The sequence below is a fragment of the Colobus angolensis genome, unplaced genomic scaffold, assembly GCF_000951035.1.
Source record: "Colobus angolensis palliatus isolate OR3802 unplaced genomic scaffold, Cang.pa_1.0 Scaffold282, whole genome shotgun sequence".
In the NCBI taxonomy this organism is placed as follows: domain Eukaryota; kingdom Metazoa; phylum Chordata; class Mammalia; order Primates; family Cercopithecidae; genus Colobus; species Colobus angolensis.
The window spans coordinates 2,064,565-2,072,069 of NW_012116066.1; the positions used below are offsets into that span (position 1 = coordinate 2,064,565).

The window sequence follows — 7,505 nt, forward strand, 5'->3', positions numbered from 1 at the left end:
GTCTATCAAGGCATTTTATTTGTATGTGTTTATTATATGCCTAGAAAAAAAAGTCTCAGGTTTTCCCTCCTGTGTGTTTTCAGCTTGTTTCTTCATGGTCCATGATGCTAGCTGAGGTTGTCAGTACAATGAAACCTAACTGACAGATGGGAGCAGATTATTCTGTCATTTTTCTAGATCTTGTTAAGTCCTGAGCAAGAGTACTATCTGCCCTCCCCCCACCTTCTTTTTTTGGTTGTCAAATGATTCTTTATTGAAATATTTTCCTTTGTACTTCTTAACTAGCTGGGCATTCCACTGTACCACTGTTGATGTCCTCTATGATGTCATGATGGTGGTGGCAGCCATCAACATTGCAGCCCACAGATTGGGAAGTCCCCAGGATCTCTTTAATGGTACCAGAGAGTTCTCTGGCTAAAGATCAGTGCCACGTCTGTCCAGCAAGGTTGATAATCTCATCAAAAGTGATATGTCCATTGTGTCTAATGCTTTTTGTTTCTTTCTGTCTTTTGCTGGTCCCTTGAGGGCTTTGATGACCAGGGCAGAGACAGAAGGTACTGCCTCAGTCTGGGCCTGTCTCTTCTGATGGTCAGTTTCACTGTAATCCCCAGACCCTTCCAGTCACCAGTTCCCTCGGTGATGTCATACCCAACCTTCTTCTGGAGACAGATCCAGGGGGCTGATCTTGGGAGTCAGGGCAGATGTGTCACCGACTTCATTACTAGCGCACCTCACGTATATGACTTTGATCTCATTGGGGTTGAACTTAGGTGGCATGATGCAGTAGCTGGTGTTAGATGAACCCAGATTCAGGATGGCTGAAGAAGGTTGTACCTTGGCCTTCTCTGAGCTGGAAACTGAAGGGGTACCTTTCTGAAATGATAAAATTCACATGTAGCAGTGATTAAAAACAGTAAACATAGAAATTCTCAAAGTAAAATTGCAGGCTAAATTTATAAAATAATAAAAGTCCACACTTTTATTGACCCAAGTTAGAAATAACTGTAGTTAAATGATTATCATTTGGCATTTGGCCTTTAGTGTGCACATGCCACCCATTGCAGATCTCTTTCTGGTCCACCTCTCAGGCTGGCAGGAAGGAAGCAGAGTGCTATAGAAGCTAGCTGGAGTGTTGCTAACCAGCAGGGTGATCTTTAGGGCCCAACAGCTCATAGGACACATTGTCATCATTGAGGTCACTATGGTGGCAGAACAGCCTGGTTCTGAAATGAATCTTTTATCCTGACTGTGTCCTCCCATTTCAACTTTAAGTCAGTCAGTTGACATCTATTTATTGAGCACAGCTGAGGTAGGCATTTAGGATACAGAAACCATCAAAATCAGATATGTCTCCTGGTTTTATGGAGATAGAATACTAGTGGGAGTGATAAGCATTAAATAATTACACCAATAAACAGAGTAACAGAATAGGTGCACTTCTGTGATTTCTGTTCTGAACACCCTCCTTTTTGTGTAGGTAAAATATGGAAAGTTATATTTTCCCTATGTAACTTATTATATATAGAATATTCCTGTTCACAGAATACATTTACATACAAGGTAGTACTCAGAAACCAACTATATGCTATTTTATGGGAGATTTAAGTGGTTATTAATAGTAATCTTGACTCTTACCCCATATGCTGATTTTAGAACTTAACCTTTGGGTGAACTGGAGCTTTATTGTGATAAAGGTCTTAGCACCTGAGGGAACACAGGTGCTAAGAGACAAAGTAACCAAACGACTCTATTTAGATTGGGGAAACAGCAAAGTCTCACCGCCTCTACTCTTTGCCAACCCCTTTGTAGATTTGCAGAGACCCAGATTGGGTCTTTGCCAAGATCTGGAATAATTGTCTCAAAATATAGCTCTGAAGCAGCAGTTCAGTTTGTAGGAAAATAAGGTATTAGTAGGAATGAGACACTGAAGAGGTATCTCAGGCAGTACTTCTGAAGTAGTTCAGAAACGTTCAACCCCACTCTTTATACAGAGCTGCTCTTTGTTTCATGTCTGATTTCTTCTACATGAACAATACCCATTCTTGTATTCAGATACAACAATCCAACATTCATTGTCATGATAAAAATAGAAAACGACAGGAATTGATTTTTCATAGCAATTAGTCCTACGTCTGTTTTCTGATTTCTTGAGCACATACAGGCAAAAGAGGCAGGGAAGTAATATGGAAGAGAGTGCCTCATGCATTTAATAGGAGATAGTTGTTTTGGCAATCAGGAATGATGGAGGATACTGTGTTTCAGAGAGTTTTTTTCCTCATTTCAGATTTAATTTTTCCTCATATATAAGAAACATCTTCTGCTAAGAACAGATTTGTATAGTTAACAACAACAACTTTATCAGGTGTTTTAAAAATCTCTTTTCATGCTTACCATTTGAGGGACCATTTTTCAATCCCATGTGTTTTGCTTGTACCAAAAGGACCTGATAAGATCAATTACAATAATGTATAGAGTAGGAATTTTGTAAACTATTACATGTTTTAGGATGACAAGGTACTATTACTCTTCATTCATTTTACAACTATTTATTGAGAGACTACACTGCACCAAGCACTGCACTAGATGCTTGGAAAAATGCAAAGAACAAGGCCGGCAAAGTCCAATTTGAGACCTCACAGAAATTACATTTCAGAGGGCTGACAGTCAGTAACCTATAATATGGGATAAGTTCTGGAGACTTTGCTCCATCATCTAGATAACTCGCCCTTCAAAATGTCATTCAAGCATTACTTCCTTCAACAAGTATTCTTTTCTACCATGGTGTGTGCACATTTGCATCATAGCACTTGTCTCACTATAGTGGGATAGGTCTTGGTTTACCCACCTGTCTCCTGTGTTATATTGTTAGCTCCTGAAAGGCAAGGGACATGTCCCATTATCTCCTTGGTATCTATAATGTTTCACTTGCACATAGAATGTACTTAATTAATATGTGTAGTAATAGATCAGTTAATGCGATGCGTGGTGATTAACCTTGGCTCTGAAATTATGGACTATTGCACAAGAACTATAAAATAGGAAGTGCTATCCAAGATCATATTGTCTAGCCTCCCTTCACATATGAGGAACTTGAGCTCTGCCGATGTGCTATATTTTGGGCAGAGCAAATCATTTTGTGTTTTAGTGTTCTCAACTGTAAACTAGAGATAAGATAATTTTGGAGCTGAAAGAAAGTTCACAAAGATTTCCTTACCCAAACATTTCATTTGAGAGGTAAATAAATTGAGGCCCAGAAAAATGAAGCAGCTTATCTAAAGTTCCACAGCAAGTTAGTAGCAGAACCCAAAGCAGGTCTTCTGGCACCTATAATAATTCTTATTTCACAATCCCAGGTCCTTTCTCCCTGTAAACCTTAGTATTGTCACAAGATTGCTGTGAAGTTACATGGAAAGAATAGGTATGGATACTGTGGTTAGAGTATAAATTAGTGTTACCACTTTCAAAAACACTTTGGTATTGTCTAGTGAAGATGTACGTCCTCTACAACCCAATGGTTCAACTCCAGGGAATACTCCTGAGAAATTCTTGTACATGTAAATAAAGAGGCATGTACAAAAATATTTAGAGCAGCTTTGATAATAATAGTAAAAATAGAGAAATAAACAGCCTCGATGTTCAACACTGATGTCCATTGACAGAAAATAGATAAATAAATTTATGCATAAACATAAGATGAAGCATGATGTAGGAAAGAAAACAAATCTCATAAACATAATATTGAGTGAAAAAAGCAATTTCACCTCCAGTGTCAACATCCAGAATGTTTCATGTAGTATAATATCATCTATAGAAAGTTCAGACTGGGAGACCTTGTCTCTATTAAAAAAAAAAAAAATTAGCCAGGCATGGTGGCACACATCTGTAGTCCCAGCTACTCAGAAGGCTGAGGTGGGAGGATCGCTTGAGGCTGGGAGGTCGAAGCTGCAATGAACCATGGTTGCACTTCTGCATTCCAGCCTGGGCAACAGAGCAAGTCCCTGTCTCAAAAAAATTATATGTATGTATGTATGTGTATATATATATACACACACCCACACACAAATATATATTTAAAAATTAAAAATGGAACATTCAATTATGAGCAAAGCTAAGCAATGCATGTGGTAAAACAATAAAAAACAATGAAGAAATGACAAATACAAAATTCTAAAAGGTCTAGTGTAATATTCAGCCCAAACCAAATATCATCATTGTAGAATGAACTTCTGAGATAGAACAAGTCTGAAATTTCATTTAAAAAATGTATTGTTGCTATACTTCCAGTATTAAGCCATTTAATATCCCAATTGTTTTAGTTTCACCTTCAGTATAGGAACTTTTTTTTTTTTTTAACACTGTTAACTGTTAGATTGCTCCTGTGGACACTGACCTACACACTTATGAAACTAAATAGATGCTCACTATCAACTGAGGTCAGTACAGAACCAAGCTATTTTTAGGGTGCTTCAATTTTCTTTAATATTTTCATCTTTGTTATACTTTGTATATTCTCTAGTACGTATATGGTTGAAGACGATTTGTCATGGATGTAGTTATAAATGATTTTGGAATTTTCTTCCTTGTGAAACTTAGAGGCAACAATGCTGATTTTTAATTCATCCTCACAAAATACTAAGGCCTCAAATGGGACTTTTCCTTAAAAGTCTTATTTATGGCCTATATGGAATTAGATACTTGAAATTAAATTCGTTCCTTAAAGATGCTGTTGTGTCATGTGGGAAACACAAGTACATCAAACAAATAAAAAATATTTGAATTACTATCCAACCTAATCCATACTATTTGCTCTGGAATTATTATGTAATTTTTATGCACATTTATTAGCTTGAAAAGTATATAATTTTTTCATATAGTTATCAAGTAAACACACTCTTTTAAATTATTTATACTAACTCTCAATCTATTTGCCTACTGTTCATTTTTAAGAGATAGGATCTCGCTATGTTGCCCATGTTAGATTTGAACTCCTGGCCTCAAGTGATTTTCCTGTCTCAGCCTCTGAGTAGCTAGGATCCCTGTTAATTTACCTACTTGATGTGCATAGTCATTGTGCTTGTACATAAATTTAACAGCTTCCTCAATCATTATTTATTAGTACAGCATTTTACTCCTGCATAGATGTGTATTTACGCTCCAAGTGATTGAGAATTTTGACATCTAGAGAACAGAGGCAATTTTCAGTCCAATTATCATCTAGAATGCTTACATTTGAAGCTGAATATTTTGATATTTTGATATAATAATTCCAAATGTTGTTTTCTGATCATGCACAAGTTCAGGGAAACCGAAAGGATGTTGATGTGGGCTTGGCTATTCAGCTTTCCAAAGACCTAGCCCCAAATCAAAACCAAATAACAGACTTGGCCGGAATACAGAGGCCAAAAGCAGAACTCTGTTATCTCCTTGATGGACATTGGGTTTACAGGTATTATGGCTATACTTTATAATTTGCATACACATTACAGACATTCCATTGTAGGTATCTAAGATTTAATAATTAAAAATTATAAGGATCTAGAGGTATTTTGAAAAATAAGAATATCCTGTAAGGATAATCCAAGTTGTAGCCCATTCCTCCTTTCCCCACTTTCTTTTTCACATGTTGCAGACAGTTTCTTTCAAGAGGCCCGATCCACCATGACTCTCATATTCAGCATTCTAGTGCTCCTCCATGTTACTCACATCTGGGACTGGCTGGCTCCCCTTGGCAGCACGTGTGCCACTTAGCAGCATTCATACTCAGGCTGTGCTCTGGTTGAGACTTACCCCATACTTCTTTGGGTACCACATATGCCCCTGGCAGACATACAGATAGGCATATGAATGTTAATAGACCCTCCCTTACTGCAGATTATTCCTAAGAAGATTTAATGAGCTAAGCATATTAACATTTAATAGCTTAAAGCACCATTCATATTTACAGTCATCTCCCTGGAGGTAAAACAACATTTATGTAGGAATTGGCTGAATACCTTCGAGAAAAGTATTAATATCTATTTGCTTGTGTTTATGGGCCCAAAGACATAAAGAACAAGCTGGTCAATTCTGTGAGGCAGCCAAGGACATAATGCATAATCCTCTCCCTCCTTTTTTTTATATTGGGGGCTGATGACAAGAGAAGTTTTCTTTTCATGGAAGATGAACTGAGTTAGCAACTAACAAGTGGTGAGGGGATTTTTTTTGGGAATTTTTTTATGGCCTGTGAACTTAAATGTATGCATTGGTAACAGGAAGAGTCTATTGTGAATATTTTATTGGTATTATTAGGAGTGGGGATTATTAGAAGTAGAAGAATAAACTGTTGTTTTTGTTTTTTCTAGAGACAGGCTCTTGCTCTGTCACCCAGGCTAGAGTGCAGTGATGTCATCATAGCTCACTGCAGCCTTGTCCTCCCAGGCTCAAGTGATCCTCCCACCTCAGTCTCCCAAATAGCTGGAACTGCATGCACATGCCACCACTCCTGGCTACTTTTTAAATTTTTTTTTGTGAGACGGGGATCTCCCTATGTTGTCCAGGCTAATCTTGAACTCCTGGGCTCAAGGAATCCTCCCACCTCAGTTTCCTGAGTATCTGGGACTATAGGAGCATACCACCATGACTGGCTAATATTTTCTTTTATTTTTTGTAGAGACAGGGGTCTGTCTCACTGTGTTGCTTGGGCAGGTCTCAAATTCCTGGCCTCAAGTGATCTTCCTGTCTTGGCCTCCCAAAATGCTGGGATTACAGGAGTGAGCCACTGGGCCTGGCCCAGTACATGTTCTTTATGTGAGGTGCTTCTGGATAACAAAGATCAGTTATAATCACATGTAGCAGTGGAATACAAAAAGCCAAAACCATGTTTTATTTATTTATTTGGTTGGTAGGTTGGTTGGTTTGAGAGACACAGTGTCTGTCACCCAGGCTGGAGTTAGTGCAGTGGTGCCATCATAACTCACTGTAGCCTCAATCTCCTGGGCTCAAATGATTCTCCCACCTCAGCCTTCTGAGAGCTAGGACTACAGGCTCACACAACCACAACTGGCTAATTGAATTTTTTTTTTTTTTTGCCTGTAATCCCAGCACTTTGGGAGGCTGAGGTGGGTGGATCATGAGGTCAGGAGTTTGAGACCAGCCTGGCCAACATGGTGAAACCCTGTCTTTACTAAAAATACAAAAATTAGCCTGGCGTGGTGGTGGGCACCTGTAATCCCAGTGGAGGTTGCAGTAAGCCGAAATTGCGCCATTGCACTCCAGCCTGGGCAACAACAAAAACAACAACAACAACAAAAAAAAAAAGAAAAGAAAAGAAAAAAGAAAAAAGAAAAAAAGGAGTCTGAGGTGAGTTGTTGGGGGAGAAATGCTAGAGGAGGAACAAAAGGAGAAAAGAGTTGACAGCCATCAGTGAATGATAAGAACATGGATAGAGGGAGGAACAGCTGCAGTCTCCAACTCCCAGCGCGAAGGACACAGAAGACCGGTGATTTCTGCATTTTGAACTGAGGTAC

At 38.5% G+C, this 7,505-nt stretch overlaps 1 pseudogene; it reads right to left on the reverse strand.

Moving 5' to 3' along the window:
* Positions 1–277: 277 nt before the first annotated feature.
* On the reverse strand, positions 278–845 carry LOC105516482 (annotated as a pseudogene).
* Between the last annotated feature and the right edge of the window lie 6,660 nt (positions 846–7,505).